Consider the following 19,857-nt stretch of genomic DNA (forward strand, 5'->3'; position numbering starts at 1 on the left):
ACAAATAGTGCAGTGCTGTTCCGGCTGCTCCAAAGAACTTCGCTGTATAGTGCCCTCACAGGTCAGGAGGGAGATTTACAACCAAAACTCATTGTATTTCTGTCACAGAGCTACACTTAACTCGTTTATAATGGCATCCTGATGAGAACAGCACCAGGTTAGTTTGAGAAAAAAAAAAACATTATATATATAAACACATGACAGTACAAAACATAGTATACATTCAAATTATGCAGTACATACATAAGACTGTCAAGTACTGAAACATCAGTTTGTTTGTTTTTTTAATTACTATGCAAGGTCTCTGATCTAAGTGCAGCAGGTAAACGGTTCCAGTCAGAGACAGCAGCAAAAGCACAAGATTTTCTACCCGCAACACTTTTTACAGTAGGTGTTATAAAATATTTTTTGTCACAGCTATACTCACACGTAAGTAAACAGGTAATGTGTTATATGCCCCTTTAAAAAGAATCTGGTTCCAGTGATAGTTCCTTCTATTACCAGGTGATAACAGATTTAGTCTAGAGTACAAGGCACAATGATGTTCTAGGGGAGTGCACCGAAGAACAAATTTACAGATCTTATTATACATTGTATCGATCTTCTTCAGTGACTCCTTACTAGCATTCCTATAGATCACATCGTTGTAGCCTAGAACAGGGAATAAAAATTGTTGAGCTAATTTAAACCATGCTCCGTGCTTCCTACCAATTTTACTACATACATCTTTAATATGTTTTTCAAATTTAAGAGATGTGTCAATATAAACACCTAGATATTTAATCCAGGCAGCAGGAAAGCTCTGGACTCTCAGAGGCCTGCAATCTACCTCAATCCACCACTGAAGCAGCAGGGCCTGTAGCATTACTGAAGCTCTGGAGGCCTATAGCAGCTTTTATTTCAAGTGACTGTCTTCTGAAAAGTAAGAACTAGATATTTTATTGTTATTTCTGTGGGCTAATAGTAATGTTTTCTGAAAATGATGATAAGAAAGTTATGCTATGTTGTCAGTGTAATATGTTCACTGTGGTTAGCTACATTGAGTTTACTAGTGACTTTACATGTAAAAAATGCTATTTTAACCAGGAACTTGCAGCTAAAGTAGTTGCTTTAGAAGATCATATTGTTACCTTAAGGGACATTATAAAAACTGAGCAATTCATAGAGGACAGCTTTAATAACACAAGACTGATGGGGTGTGTCTCGTTAAGTCAAACTGAGATGGAGGGTGTTCCTGGCTCTTCAGTTTCTATCCGGGATGTTGGGGCTCACCCCTTAGTTCCTGGAGAGGTGCAGGAGCACAGCCCTTCTCTTTCTCTTTCTCCACCATGCAATAAACAGGAGTGGATTACTGTAAGAAGGGGGCCTAAAGTTAAGGCTGCTCCTACTGTTCCTGTACTTAATATTAGGAACAGATTTGATGCTCTAACACAACATAAAGAAGTTATTTTAGTTGGAGACTCCATTATTAAACATGTTGGTAGATCCTTTAGAATTACAAAGAAAATAAGCGTGAAATGTTTTCCAGGGGCCAGAGTCAAAGATATTACCTCTCAATTAGATCATGTAATAGAGCAACACAAACAGATCTCTACTGTGGTTTTACATGCTGGCACCAATGATATAAGGTTGAGAGAATCGGAGATCCTCAAAAAAGATTTTAAAGAACTCGTTCAAAAGCAAAAGGAGTTTGAGAGAAACATTATCATTTCAGGCCCCTTACCCGTTATGGGCAGAGGTTGTGAAGCTTTTAGCAGACTTTTCTCTCTTAACAACTGGTTAAAAGTTTGGTGTGCTGTGGAGAATATTGGATTTATTAACAACTGGGATATTTTCTGGGAAAGACCTAGTTTTTTTGGAAAAAAAGGATTACATCCTAGCAGGAGGGGTACAACTCTTCTTGCTGAGAATTTGGAAAATAATTTTACTTCTTATCTTCTTAAGTGTTGACTACATTTCCCCAATCCTGGTATTCTTCCGGATTCTAAATACTTGTCTGTACAGAAAAAAACATTATGTCAATATAATCTCTGAGCTGTCCTGTAATAATCATATTAAGACTATTAAATTAACATCCAGGCATTATAGCAGTAGGCACGGTAGTTCACCCCAAAGGGTTAATGTAAATAATCTCATTAGAGTCCCGACCATCACAGCTACACCTCCAGTGGTTGAAGATGTAAAATTATGCCTTGCCTTACTCAATATTCGCTCATTATTAAACAAATCCTTTCTTATCAATGATTTAATCTCACATTATAAACTTGACTTTCTGTTTCTGACTGAGACTTGGCTTAGTTTAGATGATAACATCTCCTTGATTGAAGCCTCTCCTTTAAATTATACTTTTGCTCAGAAAGCTCGTTCAGAAGGACGAGGGGGTGGGCTAGCTACTATTTACCGAAATAATTATAATTGCAGACAAAAAAATGGTGAGGAATTTTCTTCATTTGAATCCTTGTCTTTGCTATTAGCTAGCCAACCACCTATTCTTATTGTAATAATTTATCGCCCACCTAAACCTAGTCAGTTTTTTCTGCCTGAATTTGCTGATTATATGTCTATACTGTCAACTAATTATGATAGGATTCTTTTACTTGGAGATTTTAACCTTCACATTGATAACAAAGCTGATTCAAAGGCTATTGACTTTTTAAGGCTCCTGGACTCTCTTGATTTTATTCAGCATGTTTCAGGGCCCACCCATAATCATGGCCATACCTTAGATCTTGTCATCTCTCGGGGTCTAGTTGTTAATATCTCATCCATAATTGATCCTAATATCTCTGATCACTCTTGTATTTTATTTGAAGCCATTGTATCGGTACCCAGAAAGAGTGGGGCCCACACTATTAAAAGCCGTGTCATTAATTCTTCAACTGTACAAAGGTTTTCTGAAATAATAAGTTCAGCTCCATCACTTCCTTTGCAGTCTCTGTCTACTGAATTACTAGTTGACAGATTTAACCACCTTTGCACTACTACTCTTCATACAGTTGCTCCAGTCAAGACTAGATTAGTTCCACTTAAACATAATGCTCCCTGGATTAACAATACTATCCGTCAAATAAAAAGAGACTGTCGTAAGATGGAACGAAAATGGAGGGCTACAAAATTACATATCTATTTTGATATTATGAAAGATTATCTATCGAGGTACAATGAAGCTATAAGATCTGCAAGATAAAAATAACTCCAGGGTGCTTTTCTCAACAATAGATGAATTGATAAATCCTTCATTTTCACCCATCTGCAACATAGAAGTGTCCTCGTCCAAGTGTGAAGAATTTCTCAACTACTTTGAAAATAAAATAAAGACTATTAGGGAACAAATTCCATCTTATGGTTCTAATTTAATTATTTCAGATAGACTGGGGAAAACAGTGATGGAATCATTTTCTTGTATTACTGCACAGGAACTAAACATGATTATCATGCACATGAAATCCACAACTTGTATGTTAGATCCCATTCCAACAAGGTTTCTGAAGGATGTCCTTAGTTACTTGTGTAATGATATTCTTGCCATTATGAATAGTTCGCTGGAAAATGGAATAGTTCCGGCTTCTTTCAAAATTGCCCTGGTTAAGCCCCTACTTAAAAAACCCAACTTAGACAGTTCACTTCTGAGTAACTTCAGACCCATTTCAAATCTCCCTTTTCTAGCAAAAGTTCTTGAAAAGGTAGTGCTTAAACAACTTAATGGCTTCCTGATTACTAATAATATGTTTGAAAAGTTTCAGTCTGGGTTTCGTTCAAATCACAGTACAGAAACTGCCCTGGTAAGAGTAACAAATGAATTATTAATGAGTGCAGATTCAAATGCTATATCCATTCTTGTTTTTTTGGACCTTAGTGCTGCGTTTGATACTGTGGATCATTCCATCTTAATTGATCGTCTTAAGGGATGGGTGGGCCTAGATGGTAAAGTACTGAACTGGTTTAGATCCTACCTTACAAACAGACAGTTCTTTGTTTCACTGGGGGAGTCTGTGTCGGGTTTAGCAAATATTACCTGTGGTGTCCCTCAGGGTTCGATTCTTGGTCCAATGTTATTCTCTTTATACATGTTACCTCTAGGCCAGATTATTCATAAACATGCTGTAAATTTCCACTGCTATGCTGATGATACACAGTTATACATCTCTGTGAAACCTGGTGACATTAGCACAACATCAGCCTTATTTGAGTGTATCACTGACATCAAAACTTGGATGTCCTTAAACTTTCTGCAATTAAACTCTGATAAGACAGAAGTGTTGATAGTAGGCTCTCAGCAACAAATTGATTTATCAAAAATACATTTGGGGGACTTAACTCCTAATTTGAAGTCTGAAGTGAGAAATTTGGGTGTTATTTTTTATTCTACTTTAAGTTTCGAGTCGCATATTAAAATGATTACAAAAGCATGTTTTTATCATCTAAGAAACATTGCCAAAATTAGATCATTTCTGTCTTTATCTGATGCTGAAAAAGTAATCCATGCTTTTATTTCATGTAGACTGGACTACTGTAATGCTCTTTTTTCTGGACTTACTAGCCAAGCTTTATTAAGGCTGCAGCTTGTGCAAAATGCAGCTGCAAGGGTCCTTACCAAAACCAAAAGGAGAGCACATATAACTCCTGTACTTGCTTCTCTGCACTGGCTTCCAGTGAAATATCGAATTGATTTTAAAATTCTATTGCTTACATTTAAAGCACTAAATGGAATGGCACCAGATTACCTCTCAGAGTTGTTGTCTCTTTATCAGCCTCGGCGTGCATTGAGGTCGACTAATAGTGGCCTCCTCTGTATTCCAAGGGTGAGGGTCAGGAGGAAAGGAGAGGTTGCTTTTTGTGTTCGTGCTCCGCAGCTGTGGAACTCTCTCCCCGACCATGTCAGAGGTTCACCTACAGTAGCTACTTTTAAATCTAGGCTTAAGACCTATTTTTATAATTTAGCTTATTGATTTTATATATTGTTGTTTTTAGTTGTTAAATTGTGTCTTTTCTCTTTTTGCGATATATGATGTTTTTTTGTTTTTTTTAACTGTAACTGTTTAACTTATTCATCAATTTATGCCGTTTTATTAACTTTGATTTTAATCTTTGTGTTCTGTTACCTTCTTTTTTGTTTTTTGTGCAGCGCCTTGAACCTTGTTGTATGAAAGGCGCTCTATAAATAAAGATTATTATTATTATTATTATTATTATTATTATTATTATTATTATTATTATTAATGGTGTAGTATTTCAATGGTGTAGTATTATAAATAACAATAGTAGTATTTTAGTTTAATTTTCTCCAAACCAAATAGCATGATATTTGTCTTTTTTTCATTTGAGATCAGACCATTTTCATCAAACCATTTTGAAGTTCCAGAAAATCACTCTGTAGTATCTTAGTTAAGTCATGGATATTATCATAACTATAGTAAACCACAGTATCATCTGCATACATATGTACAGAGCTTTTCTTGCAAATGTTAGGTATTTCATTAATAAAAATAGAAAATAAGAGGCCCAAGAACTGACCCTTGCAGGACACCTAGGGATATAGGCATGAAGTCAGATTTCTTTTTTCCAAAGACAACAGCTTGAGAACGTTCCGATAAATATGATTTAAACCACGACTATTCATATGTTTAAGTCTAACTTTTGATTGCACTTGGATATGAATGTAGTTTTAATGGTGATATAGATGGATATTGTGGTAAATATTGTTGTAGATCATTATAGTAAGGTATTGTTTATATATGGCTAAAGGCGTGTCTTGAGAAGGTAGCCAAATACATGTTTACTTGTCTCGAGATAGCTTAAGGATATATGTTACAATTACTTTATCAGGAAGGCAGACCAACCGAGTTTATGTCCAGCTCCCCACCTGCACTGGATCGCGCACTCCGCTTGGCAGCTCCGAAACCCGAGAGAGGGTGAACGCCCAAGGCCTTTCATTTTGAGACTGCACCAATTTCGGGTTAAAGAGCAGCTTCTGTGTAAGGGAGAGAGATAAGTTTATGTTCTGTGTAAACAGTCCCGATTTTAGTGCACATCTGGTAAACCGGAGCAGCATATAATGAAGTAAAGGCCCTTCTTTGTTAAGCAAAGGTGAGATATGGCCTGTTGCATCCAACCTGCTACAGACTAAATATGGGTATGGAAATGTGGACTTATCAGATCCTGTAAAATGAATGTTGTTCATGTATATTGAATATGTATTTTTGTATGTATTATTATTATTATTTTTTTATATATATATATATATATATATATATATATATATATATATATATATATATATATGCACTGTATATATATATATATATATATATAAAGTGCCTTGCAAAAGTATTCAGACCCTTGACCAATTCTCTCATATTACTGAATTACAAATGGTACATTGAAATTTCATTCTGTTTGATATTTTATTTTAAAACACTGAAACTCAAAATCAATTATTGTAAGGTGACATTGTTTTTATGTTGGGAAATATTTTTAAGAAAAATAAAAAACTGAAATATCTTGCTTGCATAAGTATTCAACCCCCACCCATTAATATTTGGTAGAGCCACCTTTCGCTGCAATAACAGCTTTAAGTCTTTTGGGGTAAGTATGTACCAGCTTTGCACACAGTGTCGGAGTGATTTTGGCCCATTCTTCTTGGCAGATTTGCTCCAGGTTGATCAGGTTGGTTGGACGACGCTTGTGGACCGCAATTTTCAAATAGTGCCACAGATTCTCAATGGGATTGAGATCAGGACTTTGACTGGGCCACTGTAGGACATTCACCTTTTTGTTCTTGAGCCACTCCAATGTTGCTTTGGCCTTGTGCTTGGGATCATTGTCCTGCTGAAAGGTGAATTTCCTCCCAAGCTTCAGTTTTTTAGCGGACTGAAGCAGGTTCTCTTGCAGTATTTCCCTGTATTTTGCTCCATCCATTCTTCCTTCAATTTTAACAAGATGCCCAGTCCCTGCTGATGAGAAGATGCCCACAGCATGCTGCCACCACCATACTTCACTGTAGGGATGGTGTGTCTTGAGGCATGGGCAGTGTTAGGTTTGCACCACACATAGTGCTTTGAGTTTTGGCCAAAAAGCTCTATCTTGGTCTCATCTGACCACAAAACCTTTTCCCACATCGCAGCTGGCTCACTCTCATGCTTTCTGGCAAACTCCAGACGTGCTTTCAGGTGGTACTTTTTGAGTAACGGCTTCTTTCTTGCCACGCTCCCATACAGGCCAGTGTTATGCAGAGCTCTTGATATGGTTAACTGGTGCACCATTACTCCACTCCCAGCCACTGAACTCTGTAGCTCCTTCAAAGTGATTGTTGGCCTCTCTGTGGCTTCTCTCACAAGTCTCTTTCTTGTTTGAGCGCTGAGTTTTGAGGGACGGCCTTTTCTTGGCAGTGCCTGGGTGGTGTGATGCAGCTTCCACTTCCTGATTATTGATCCAACTGTGCTCACTGGGATATCCAAACACTTGGTCCAAACACTTTGGTCTTCATTTCCTTCAGATTCACAGCCTGACCAATGATCCTTCAACAGTGGGGTTTTTATCCAGAAAAATGTGACAGCAACTTTAATGGTTCACAGGTGGAGGCCAATGGTAAGGTAATTATGTCCTCGTTAGGGCAATTTCTTTTATCGGTGAAACTGGGAGCTTCCACAGCACAGGGGTTGAATACTTATGCAAGCAAGATATTTCAGTTTTTTTATTTTTCTTAAATATTTCCCAACATAAAACCAATGTCACCTTACAATAATTGATTTTGAGTTTCAGTGTTTTAAAATAAAATATCAAACAGAACGAAATTTCAATGTACCATTTGTAATTTAGTAATATGAGAGAATTGGTCAGGGGTCTGAATACTTTTGCAAGGCACTGTGTATAAATATATATATATATATATATATATATATATATATATATATATATATATATATATATATATATATAAAAAATTTAACTGAAATTCTGAGTGTGGGATGTAGCTGTTGCTGATAAGATCTGTGGGGACCTGACTTCTTATTAATGTCATTGATTTGGTTGTTCCATGCTTTTCAGGTGTATGCTGATGAATGGGAGTAGTGTGATTTGCATGGCTTGTGAACTGCATTCCCCAGTATAGCAATGACTTGAGTTGTGACGCAGAGGTTTTAGATAAGGGTTTGCTTTTTTTATTTTGGGGATGATAATGGTAACGATAATGTGTGTGTGATAGATATATATTGTGAGAGAAAGGGTGAGGGCCCTTTAAGGAATGGCCGACAAAGGGGAAAACTACAGGTCCCAGAAGCACCAACTCCACAATTAGAGAGGGCGGGGCAGGGTAGTTTAAAAGCAGGAAGACAGAGCAACCAGGGGTGTTGCTGTGGGGAGACAGTTCCTGGTTGTTCTGTGGATCCAAACAAAGAAAATCAGCATCCTGCAGGTTTTTGCAGCAAGTCTCTGTGCAACCCGAATAATAAAAGAAAAGGTATAATGGTTTTGAATGTTTTATTTTTACAAATGTTGCCTGTGTGAGTGAGTATCAGTGAGTGAGTATAATCACTGTGGGTGGACTATTGTGTAAGGGTTTGCCAAAACGACTGACGGAAAAAGTAAACAAAACCAAGAATAAGTGAGAAAGAAAATAATTGTTTATTGCACAAATAATCAATAACATACAGGTTCAAGAAGGACTGAATTCAAAGACTGTGCTGAGTGTGTTTGTGTGGAGTTTGTTTGTTGCAGTCTATTTCACCCATTCCCCACCCGGGATTTCTTAAGCTGTTCACTAGCGGGAGTCTGTCGACCAAACCAGCTGCAGTACCTGTTTCCTGGACGGGGAGACAATACCCCCAACTTACCTGGGCCTCCACTGTTTCCTGGAGTGGGAGGTTTAACTACCACATACCTGTGCTACCATTGTCTTCCTGGAGAGGGAGACAATAACCCAACTTATCGGTGCCTCCACTGTTTCCTGGAGTGGGAGGCTTAACTACATGTTACCTGTGCAACCGTTGTTTCCTGGAGGAGGGGTGACTTACTTGACCTACCTGTACTACCATTGTTTTCCTGGAGAGGAAGACAGTTTACCACTTACCTGGGCCTCCACTGTTTCCTGGAGTGGGAGGCTTAACTACAAGTTACCTGTGCAACAGTTGTTCCCTGGAGGAGGGGTCACTTACCTGACCTACCTGTACTACCGTTGTCCTGGAGGGGGAGCACCAACCTGCTTACCTGCCATACCTCAGCCATCCAGAGGGGAAAGACTGTGAACCACTTGCCAGGGTCTCCAACAAAGGAGAACCCCTCGGCTGCCTAGCCTAGAGAGGGAATAAAAAGTGAGATAGTTAGGAGCCCGTACAGGGCTGAGCATTGAGCGAACGCATGTGTATTGTAAATATTATAAATATTGTAAATAAACAACCACTCACCAAAGTATACAAGTCAGCAGCATCATAATTTCCGGGGAAACTATGCCGACTAGTGGTGAAGCTAGGGTGGCAGTTTACAATATATCTATATATATATATGAGGAAACACATACAGATTCGAAAAGGCAGGAGCCTATGTCAATTCCTTCAGACATCCCACCTATCAATCCACCAGAATACCAAATGGAGGACTGTGCACCTAAGTGGAAAGAAGTATAGCAAGCTGTGAAAAAAGCAAGGGCTTCATCATCTCCAGGGCCTAATGGAGTTCCGTACAGAGTCTACAAGAGTGCTTCAGGAGTTCTACGAATCCTGTGGAAATTGATGAAAGTGGCATGGGAAAAACAGGTTGTACCAAGAGCATGGCGCCGAGCAGGTGGAGTCTTTATACCTAAAGAAAAAGATTCTACATGCATCAGTCAGTTTCGCCCTATTTCCCTATTAAACGTAGAAGGCAAGATTTTCTTCAGCATTATTGCTCAGAGATTGTCAACTTACCTATTAAAGAACTGCTTCATTGACACTTCAATACAAAAAGCGGGCATTCCAGGTTTCCCAGGATGCTTAGAACACATCAATGTGATCTGGCAACAAATTCAATCAGCTAAAAAGGAGAGGAAGGAGCTCCATGTGACATTCCTGGATTTGGCTAATGCATATGGTTCAGTGCCACATGAACTTCTTTGAGCAGCATTTAATTTTTTCAGTGTACCGATGACAATAACAAATTTAGTGAAAGCCTACTTTAGAGATTTGCAATTTAGTTTTTCAACTTCAGAATTCAGCACTACATGGCAATGCCTAGAAGTTGGAATAATGGCAGGATGCACCATTTCTCCACTGGCTTTTACCATGGCAATGGAAGTAATCATTAGGGCATCAAAATGGATAGTGGGAGGAGAGAGCTTGGCTTCTGGAATGCGACTACCACCAATTCGAGCATACATGGATGACATGACAACCATGACTACAACAGTAGCCTGCACTAATCGGTTATTGGGCAAATTAACCAATAACATTGAATGGGCATGAATGCAATTCAAGCCCACTAAATCAAGGCGCATCTCTATAATTAAAGGTAAAGTAGTAGATAAAACTTCATTAACGGTGAGGCAATACCAACAGTGTCTGAGAAGCCAGTGAAGAGTCTTGGGAGATGGTACGATGGGGATCTAAAGGACACAGTTCGTGTGGGAGAAGTTAGACAACAAGCAGTGGAAGGGTTGAAGAGCATAGACAGCAGCGCTTTACCAGGCAAACTAAACTCTGGTGCTTTCAGTTTGGTCTACTGCCGAGGTTGCTGTGGCCACTGACTGTGTATGAGGTTTCTTTGACAACAGTAGAGAAGCTGGAAGCCATAATCAGTTCATACATCAGGAAATGGTTTGGAGTTCCATGATGCCTCAGTAGAGGAATGCTGCAGCTACCAGCATCCGCTCTAACCGAGGAGTTTAAGTGCTCCAAGGTCAGACTGGAAATGACATTAGTAGAGTCACGCGACAAATGCGTAAGGGAGGCAGCACCTGTGCTGAAAACTGGAAGAAAGTGGGTGGCAAAGAAAGCTGTGGAGGATGCAAAGGCTGCCCTTCGAATTGGTGATATCATGGGGCAAGTTCAGCATGGAAGAGGGGGTCTTGGCCTCACTTCAGCTCCTACTACATGGCACAAGGCAGCCCCAGCTCAACGGAGGAAGCTGGTAGTCAACGAGGCAGGAGGAGAGGATGAGGTGCATAAAGACCATTTCCCAGGCCAAGCAGGGAGATGTACCTTACTTAGCTCAATCCAGACGGTTGTCATGCTGATGCGCTGGGGAGACCGCACTGTGGTTGATCCCCGGAGCCAGCATTGCAGCCGTTGTGTGTGCTGATGCGCTAGGGAGGCGCATTACACTTCAGCCATCAACACCTGACAGAAGGATATCTACATCATCATATGGAAGAGCCGAGTTCAAATCAGCATGAAGTTTTAACATCTACTCTCGTGTAATGGAAATCAAATCAGTTTGGTTACTGTAGCTCTTCAGAGTAGAAAATACAAAGTATACACAGACTGGTGAATATTAAAGATCTCAGCTACGAAGTACATTAGGCTGAGAGAAAGAGAGGTCTGGGCTTACAGAGGAATCGTGGAAAATAAAAACACTATGACCAGTTTTGGAAAAACTGCATTTTGTTAGTGCACAAAGTTGTTTAATGGACCGTTTGCTTTTAAAAATCTGCAACCCAGAGAGTGGGTTCCATCAAGTTCCAGGAGGGGCAGTGGTGACCTTCCATCATTGCAATCCCTCTTCATTCCAGTTGTGAATCTTGTGAAAACCTGCCAAGGGAAGAAGATAAATCAGGATTAAAAGCAAACCCTAGAGTTCAAATACAGTTTTGATTGCGTTTTTTAAATAAACAAATACTCACCTTGCAGTTCCACACCAGGAGGTCTAAGTGGATGATGAGCGAAGACTCCGGACTTCAACTCTGGACTTATGTGTTCCAGTTTTGTTTGTGTTTATGAACTTTTATTTTGGTTTACTACCCCTAGTTTTGTTTTTGTGTTAATGTCTTTACTGCCACTGAGACCCAAAGAAAAATAAACTTACTGTCGTTTTGTATTTCTGAGTCCTGGCCCTGTCCTTCCAGTTCTACACCTTCTGGCTATCCTACTCTTATAAGTGAGCAATACCAACATTTCACTATCTATCTATCTATCTATCTATCTATCTATCTATCTATCTATCTATCTATCTATCTATCTATCTATCTATCTGTCTATCTACTCTTTCTGTCTAGTGGTGCATGCTGGGAGAGTGAAGAGTGTGGGAGAGTGAAGGTGTGTAGAGTGAGTAGGCGAGTGATTGTTTTTCTTGTTTTTGTTTCATGTTTGTTTGTTTGTTTGTTTGTTTGTTTTTTGTTTTGTTTTTTGTTTTTTTGTTTTTGTACAGACGTGCTCAAATTTGTTGGTACCCTTACAGCTCATTGAAATAATGCTTCATTCCTCCTGAAAAGTGATGAAATCAACAGCTATTTTATCATGTATACTTGCATGCCTTTGGTATGTCATAGAATAAAGCAAAGAAGCTGTGAAAAGAGATGAATTATTGCTTATTCTACAAAGATATTCAAAAATGGCCTGGACACATTTGTTGATACCCCTTAGAAAAGATAATAAATAATTGGATTATAGTGATATTTCAAACTAATTAGTTTCTTTAATTAGTATCACACATGTCTCCAATCTTGTAATCAGTCATTCAGCCTATTTAAATGGAGAAAAGTAGTCACTGTGCTGTTTGGTATCATTGTGTGCACCACACTGAACATGGACCAGAGAAAGCAAAGGAGAGAGTTGTCTGAGATGATCAGAAAGAAAATAATAGACAAGCATGGTAAAGGTAAAGGCTACAAGACCATCTCCAAGCAGCTTGTTGTTCCTGTGACAACAGTTGCAAATATTATTAAGAAGTTCAAGGTCCATGGAGCCAACCTCCCTAGGCGCGGCCGCAAGAGGAAAATCGACCCCAGAGTGAACAAAAGGATAGTGCGAATGGTAGAAAAAGAACCAAGGATAACTGCCAAAGAGATACAAGCTGAACTCCAAGGTGAAGTTACGTCAGTTTCTGATCGCACCATCCGTCGCTTTTTGAGCGAAAGTGGGCTCCATGGAAGAAGACCCAGGAGGACTCCACTTCTGAAAGAAAAACATAAAAAAGCCAGACTGGAATTTGCTAAAATGCATATTGACAAGCCACAATCCTTCTGGGAGAATGTCCTTTGGACAGATGAGTCAAAACTGGAGCTTTTTGGCAAGTCACATCAGCTCTATGTTTACAGATGAAAAAATGAAGCTTTCAAAGAAAAGAACACCATACCTACAGTGAAACATGGAGGAGGCTCGGTTATGTTTTGGGGCTGCTTTGCTGCGCCTGGCACAGGGTGCCTTGAATCTGTGCAGGGCACAATGAAATCTCAAGACTATTAAGGCATTCTGGAGCGAAACGCACTGCCCAGTGTCAGAAAGCTCTGTCTCAGTCGCAGGTCATGGGTCCTCCAACAGGATAATGACCCAAAACACACAGCTAAAAGCAGTGGCCTTCTATGAGTCCTGATCTGAATCCTATCGAACATCTATGGAAAGGGCTGAAACTTGCAGTCTGGAGAAGGCACCCATCAAACCTGAGACAGCTGGAGCAGTTTGCTCAGGAAGAGTGGGCCAAACTACCTGTTAACAGGTGCAGAAGTCTCATTGAGAGCTACAGAAAACGTTTGATTGCAGTGATTGCCTCTAAAGGTTGTGCAACAAAATATTAGGTTAGCGGTTCCATCATTTTTGTCCATGCCATTTTCATTTGTTTTCTTATTTACAATATTATGTTGAATAAAAAATCAAAAGCAAAGTCTGATTTCTATTAAATATGGAATAAACAATGGTGGATGCCAATTACTTTTGTCAGTTTCAAGTTATTTCAGAGAAAATTGTGCATTCTTCGTTTTTTGTGGAGGGGTACCAACAAATTTGAGCACGTCTGTAGCTGACGAGGGTCAGTTCTGAGAAGGCCAATATGGCCAGCTCAGGGGGAGGGATGCTCCCCCAAATGTTCCTTTTGAAAAGTTAACCCGCCGCCACAGGATAAAAATAGTGACGGAAGGTTTTGTGGCTTTGGAGCAGTGCGTTTTAGAGTTAGGAAAAGTTGTTTGATGTAACAACATAAAATGAGCGGATAGGTTGTTGCTTTTTTGAGTGATACCGATCTTGTTTCTAAAGTTGTGGAAAAGGGGACTGTCATTAATAATACCTTTGTTACCGTGACGGTAAGGGTTATTTTATCAAACATACCCCCTTTTTTAAAAAATGATTTACTGGAAGCGGCGCTGTCGAGATACGGTCAGATTGTAACCAGCCCCCAAAGAATCCCGCTTGGTTGCAAGTCTCCGAAATTAAAGCATATTGTATCTTTTCGTAGAAAACTAAATATGGTTTTAAAATATGTAAATCAGGAATTAAATGTGTCTCTTAAATTCAAAATAGAGGGGACTGATTATATAATTTTTGCCAGCACAGAGGCAATGAAGTGCTTCAACTGCGGTGTAGAAGGGCTAAAAATTGCCCAGAAAAGCCCACTGATACAGGTAGCGAAGAAAAAGAAAAAGCCGAGAGTGAGCACAGGGAGGAGGAGAGAAAGAAAGACAGGCAGCCTGAGGGGCAGAATGTTGGGTGTGAGTCCAGGGATCACGAGAGTGCGGGTGGCAGTGGTCAGGGTGCAACTGAAGTAAAGGAAAATAAAACTGAGGGGAAAAATGATAATCAGGCAAAAGAGACAGATGTATAAGTGAGTGAAAATGTCAAGAGTAGCGCTGAAAAGCCGATCGCTCCACCTGAAGGCAGTGGTGGAGAAAAGGCGACCGCCAGCAAGCAGCAGGAGCGCAGAGCAGAAGCAGAGACAGAGGGAGTGTCTGCTGGACCTATAGAGGAGACTAGGAAAATTGTACGAGTTGAGGAGGGAGAGAAAACAGAAGGCAAAAAGGTTGAAAGTGTGGGTCAAGAAGAGAAAATGGAGGAAGGTGGTACAGAATCTTTTTAAGATTTCAAAACCCCGAAAAAAAACGCCAGGGAAAAAAAAGAACGAGAGATGAGACTGCATGCAAAAAAACTAACAATACAGAAGATAGTGAGGAGGTGCAGTCCAGCCCTCAGGCCAGAATGAGTGGAGAGAAGATGTGGAGCATCAGCATTGCTTGTAAAATACTGACTGCTCTCAAGGCTCAGAATCCTCGTTCACTGGTGCGGGGTATAGTGTAAAAAAAATTTAAGAGTTTTTAGAAATCACAAAAGGGCGGAGAGGGATAAATGTTGGAGATCATTTCCCAAATCTAGAAATGTTTTTATTGTCGGCATGGTACACTTTGTAGAAAGCGTCCGGCTCTGGTATCACTGAGCAAGAAGGCTGGCGTTTAAAAAATTTAATTGCCAAAGTCTGTAAACAGTTTAAAAAATAGAATAAAATGAATCATAAAACATGTATTTTATTTTTAATGTATGTGTTTTTGTTGTTTTGTTTTCCTGTATGTTTTTTCCCTTTCCTTCTAATATGAGTTCTTTTACAATGGGATCTTTAAACATTAATGGTTGTAGAGATGAATTGAAAAGAGCAGCTTTGTTAGAGTACCTTAGTCAGAAAAAATTAAATGTAACTTTTATAAAAGAAACGCATTCTGATATTAAAAATCAGACAGACTGGGCTAAAGACTGGAAGGGGGAGATTGTTTTTAGCCATGGGTCAAACTTAAGTGCTGGAATTGCTGTTTTATTTTCAGAGGCTTTTAAACCGGACTGGATTAATACTACTGAGGTAGTAAAAGGAAGATTGCTTAACGTGAAAGCGAGGGTGGGGGATAATTCCTTTGTGTTTATTAATGTGTATGCACCTAATGATGGGAGGGGAAGGGTCAACTTTTTTCGCATTTTAGACCAAGTTTTAGATGTACTGATGAAGAGGGGCTGTTTTTAGCAGGTGATTTTAACTGTACTGTGAAACATACAGAAGATCGTAATCATCCAGAACCACACCCCAGTCTGCTAGAGAGCTTTTAAGTGTTTTAAACAAGCACGATTTAACAGATGTATGGAAGGCTTTTAATACAGAAAGTAGACAATAAACTTGGGTCAAAATTTGTGATAATATTATTTCCCTGGCCAGGCTAGACTGCTTTTATATTTTTAAGCCATGTCTTAACCTGATAACAAAGTGTTTTATTTCCCCTACTGGTCTTTCTGATCACAACCTTTTAACTGTTGGTGTAACTTTACCCTCTTTTAAACCAGGGCAGTCTTACTGGCACTTTAATATACAACTCTTGAAAGATTCCCATTTTAAAAAATGTCTGATTTTCTTCTGGGAGAGATGGAGACTGCAGAAAGCCTCTTTTAATTCCCTAGCGCAATGGTGGGATGTGGGAAAGGTGCAGATCAGATTGTTTTGTCAGCAATACACTGCTAATGTCACAAAGAGGATGACTGAGACGCTGGAAGAGCTGGAGAGGGACGTGATGGAGCTTCAGTCCAATCTAAATAGTAGGCTGATTCAAGACCTCAAAAGTAAAAAAACAGCAGCTTGCCGACCTGCTAAATGTCAAAGTGCAAGGGGCCTTGTTGAGGTCACGGGTACAGAATATCAATGAGATCGATGCGCCCACACAGTTCTTCTTCAGTCTGGAGAAGAAGTGTGTGCAACGGAAGATCATACACTGCTTAAAGACACCAGCAGGGGAAGAGCTGAGGGAGCCCAGAGAGATCAGCGTTTTGCTACAGTTTTTTATTCGGAGCTGTTCACAGCGGAGGCTGGAGGGCAGCCTGAAGAAATCGAGCACTTCCTGGAGGCTCTACCAAAGATCTCTGAAGACACACAAAAGGATCTGGATGGTCCCCTAACTGTACAGGAGCTCTCTGATGCACTCCAGGGGCTGAAAGGGAGTAAAACTAAAGAAAGGAGATCTGTGCAGTATCAAAAACTGGAGGCTTGTGTCGTTGCTGGGTACGGATTATAAAATAATAGCTAGAGCCCTGGCAAATAGACTGAGTACTGTGATGGGCAACATCGTACATTGTGACCAAACCTACTGCGTCCCAGACAGGTGCATTTTTGACAATATCTTTTTAATTCAGGATGTTTTGGCTGCTTCCAAGCTCTTTGGTTTCCCTGCTGGGCTTATCTCCCTTGATCAGGAGAAGGCCTTTGACAGAGTCGATCAAAATTACTTATGGAAAGTATTTGAAGCTTTTGGATTTGGCCCAGGCTTTATTGCCCAAATACAGCTCCTGTACTGTGACATCTTCAGTTTGCTGAAAATCAATGGGGGGCTGAGTGCACCTTTCCCAGTCCTCAGGGGTATTAGACAGGGCTGTCCTCTTTCCGGGATGCTCTATTCCCTTTCTATTGAGCCCTTAATCAACAGACTCAGACAAGTGCTGACTGGAATATTTATCCCTGGAAGTCTGTTACAACCTATAAAAGTTTCTGCTTATGCAGATGATATAGCTGTTTTTATAACAAACTAACAGGATGTTAACAGTATTTGTGAAAGTCAGAAAATGTTTGAAAAAATCTCTTCTGCTAAAATAAACTGGCAAAAAAGTGAGGCTTTTTAATAGGAGAATGGAAATATGCTGGCCCCCCAGTTTTGCCAAGTGGATTACTGTGGAAAAGGGATGAGATCAGATACCTGGGAGTCTTTCTGGGGAATGAGACAGCCATACAGAAGAACTGGGAGGGGGTACTGGAGAAGGTGAGAGGGCGTCTTCAGAAGTGGCGGTGGATATTACCAAAGCTGTCCTTCAGGGGAAGAGTCCTCGTTGTCAACAACCTAGCAGCCTCCTCACTTTGGCATAAACTTATATGTGTCAAACCGCAACAGACCTTTCTGAAAGAAATCCAAAAGGAATTTCTGAGTTTCTTCTGGGACAGACTGCACTGGCTGAGGCAGAGTGTTCTCATAGTCTGCTGAGAGCATGGTAGAATCTGAGAGTGGGGTTGAGCAAGGGAGCTCTGGACTTTTATTGGCTTTTAGAAAATCCTTTGCTTTTTAACCCTGTTTTTAAAGTGGAGCTGACTGATTCTCAAACTGTTTCTAATTTGATGGTGAAGGCAGGGGTCACAAAACTCCGTCACTTACTGGACTTGGACACTTTTAACTGGCGGAGCCCGCAGAGCTTGTCCTCAGTTTTGGGAATGCGTTCAGAGAGAGTTGCTGCGAGGTTACTCTCTCAGTTCCATACAGCGATACATAGTGAGCATAAAGAATTATTGCAAAGAGCATTTATTGAGCGCATAAAGACCTCCAGAAACTCCTTTTCCTTTTTTTTTATCAATCTCCCCAAACATCAGTCAGGATAGACTGTTACTAAAAGTAAAACATATGACAGATCTCCCCCTGACAAATACAAATGGTGACAGTCTATATGAAATCTGTACAAAAGTAAAAAACAAAGCCCAGTTGCAGGGGCTTCCAGACACACACTGGAGAGGGCGGCTGGGGGTAGAGGAGCAGGCAAAACCAGCCTGGAGATCCCTCTACAAGCCCCCACTGCCCAAGAGATCAGGAGATCTGCAGTGGAGGCTGCTGCATACAGTCCTTGCTGTTAACCTACCTCTGTATCATTGACCATGCAATAAATGACCAATGTCCTTTCTGTGCTGCTGGAGAAACTGTTTTCCATTGTTGTAATGTGTGCAATAGACTAATCCCTCTTTTTAGACTGATGAAAGATCTTTTCAAACAGTTGGGGTTAGTTTTTTCTGAAAGTGTTTTCATTTTTGGTGTACAGTACACAAAAAAAAAGAAATATCTGTGTCAGTTGGCTAATTTCTTGTTAGGACAAGCTAAATTGTCAATTTTAAAAACTAGGAAAGCTAAAGTAACTGGAGTGGGATAAGAAGATATTATTATTGTTTTTTAGAATGCTAGTCATTAACAGAATTAAATTAGATTTTAATTTTTATAAAATGATGAGTGATTTAGAAACTTTTGACATGAACTGGTGTATAAGAGGGGTATTATGTGAAACTGAAGAAGAATTGATCAATATTTATTTATAATTTTTTGCTATATAGTTTTTAAGAATTAATATTTACGAAAAATGTGATATTGAAATGTTGTTCTTTGTTAAATGTTTTTTTTAAAGATTTAATAAAGTTTTTTGAAAAAGTATCTATCTATCTATCTATCTATCTATCTATCTATCTATCTATCTATCTATCTATCTATCTATCTATCTATATGTATTTGCCCCCTGTGAGCATTTTTGCACATTTTTCACATTGTATTTGGTCAGATTTTTATGTGGGTTGTAGTAATATATAGAGGGAGTCTGAGAGAAAAAATGACACCAAAGTTTGGTGCTTCTTTCATTTGTTTGGTGTGCAAGGTAATCAAACATGAAATCTTCAGGTGTGAAAGAGTTATTGCCCCCCCTAGTTAACTCAACCCAATTAAAGGGATAATTAGGGTCATCTGTTTGAGTACTTTGGTTAACAACCAGGCCTGATTTGGGCCAGCCCTGCCCAATATAAATCTGACTAACTTTGGCCCTTACCATCAGAGTGAAGTTGTCAGCACACAGGTTCTAGAGGCACATCATGCCACGAACAAAAGAAATTCCTGAAGACCTCCGGAAAAAAAGTTGTTGATGCCTATCAGTCTGGAAAGGGTTACAAAGCCATTTCTAAGACTCTGGGGCTCCACCGAACCAGTCAGAACCAATATTGTCCAAATGGAGAAAGTTTGGGACAATAGTGAATTTTCCCAGGAGTGGTCGTCCTGCCAAAATCTCTCCAAGAGCAAGGCGTATAATCATGTAGGAAGTCACAAAGAACCCTTGAACAGCATCCAGGGATTTGCAGACCTCTCTCGCCTCGAAAAAGGTCAGTGTTCATGACTCCACCATCAGAAAGATACTGGGCAAAAATGGGATT

This window comes from Acipenser ruthenus, chromosome 6 (genome assembly GCF_902713425.1).
Source record: "Acipenser ruthenus chromosome 6, fAciRut3.2 maternal haplotype, whole genome shotgun sequence".
In the NCBI taxonomy this organism is placed as follows: domain Eukaryota; kingdom Metazoa; phylum Chordata; class Actinopteri; order Acipenseriformes; family Acipenseridae; genus Acipenser; species Acipenser ruthenus.